We start from the raw sequence: 2,276 nt of genomic DNA on the forward strand, positions 1-2,276 counted from the left end.
CAAGGGGAATTAATATTTTCTGAAACTCTATATGGCTATTTACATATCTATGTATATAACTCTATATATATCTATGTATATAACTCTATATAACTATGTACATATCTATGTATATAACTCTATATATATCTATGTATATAACTCTATATAACTATTTACATATCTATGTATATAACTCTATATATATCTATGTATATAACTCTATATAACTATGTACATATCTATGTATATAACTCTATATATATCTATGTATATAACTCTATATAACTATATACATATCTCTATATATATCTATGTATATAACTCTATATAACTATGTACATATCTATGTATATAACTCTATATATATCTATGTATATTACTCTATATAACTGTATATATATCTATGTATATAACTCTATATAACTATTTATATATCTATGTATATAACTCTATATAACTATATATGTATATATATATCTATGTATATAACTATATATATCTATGTATATAACTATTTACATATTTATGTATATAACTCTATATAACTATATATATATATCTATGTATATAACTCTATATAACTATTTATATATCTATGTATATAACTCTATATAACTATTTATATCTATGTATATAACTCTATATAACTATTTATATATCTATGTATATAACTCTATATAACTATTTATATCTATGTATATAACTCTATATATATCTATATATATAACTCTATATAACTATTTATATCTATGTATATAACTCTATATATATCTATATATATAACTCTATATAACTATTTATATCTATGTATATAACTCTATATAACTATTTATATATCTATGTATATAACTCTATATAACTATTTATATCTATGTATATAACTCTATATAACTATTTATATATCTATGTATATAACTCTATATAACTATTTATATCTATGTATATAACTCTATATAACTATTTATATCTATGTATATAACTCTATATAACTATTTATATCTATGTATATAACTCTATATAACTATTTATATCTATGTATATAACTCTATATAACTATTTATATCTATGTATATAACTCTATATATATCTATATATATATAACTCTATATAACTATATAAAAAAAAGAACATTTTAATTCAAGGAGTGAGTGCATAGGTGTTCAGTCAAGCCCTTTCTTTGAGCGAAAGCTAACCCACATTCCGCACAAACATGTGGCTTCTGTTTTCCTGTATGGGTTTGCTCGTGTCTTTGCCTATGGTAATTTAATCTGAAACGTTTGTCACAAACACTGCATGCAAATGTCTTCTCTCCTGTGTGAAGTCGTTGGTGTGCTTTCAGAAATCTCTATGTATATAACTCTATATATATCTATGTATATAACTCTATATAACTATGTATATATCTATGTATATAACTCTATATAACTATGTATATAACTCTATATAACTATGTACATATCTATTTATATAACTCTATATAACTATGTACATATCTATTTATATAACTCTATATAACTATGTATATATCTATGTATATAACTCTATATAACTATGTATATCTATGCATATAACTCTATATAACTATTTATATATCTATGTATATAACTCTATATAACTATGTATATCTATGTATATAACTCTATATAACTATGTATATCTATGTATATAACTCTATATAACTATGTATATCTATGTATATAACTCTATATAACTATGTATATAACTCTATATAACTATGTATAACTATGTATATAACTCTATATATCTATGTATATAACTCTATATAACTATGTATATAACTCTATATATCTATGTATATAACTCTATATAACTATGTATATAACTCTATATAACTATGTATATATCTATGTATATAACTCTATATAACTATGTATAACTATGTATATAACTCTATATAACTATGTATATAACTCTATATAACTATGTATATAACTCTATATAACTATGTATATATCTATGTATATAACTATGTATATCTATGTATATAACTCTATATAACTATGTATATAACTCTATATAACTATGTATATCTATGTATATAACTTTATATAACTATGTATATCTATGTATATAACTCTATATAACTATGTATATAACTATGTATATATCTATGTATATAACTCTATATAACTATGTATATATCTATGTATATAACTCTATATAACTATGTATATCTATGTATATAACTCTATATAACTATGTATATATCTATGTATATAACTCTATATAACTATGTATATATCTATGTATATAACTCTATATAACTATGTATA

Source organism: Oncorhynchus mykiss, chromosome 2 (genome assembly GCF_057628025.1).
Source record: "Oncorhynchus mykiss isolate SJ-2025 chromosome 2, ASM5762802v1, whole genome shotgun sequence".
In the NCBI taxonomy this organism is placed as follows: Eukaryota; Metazoa; Chordata; class Actinopteri; order Salmoniformes; family Salmonidae; genus Oncorhynchus; species Oncorhynchus mykiss.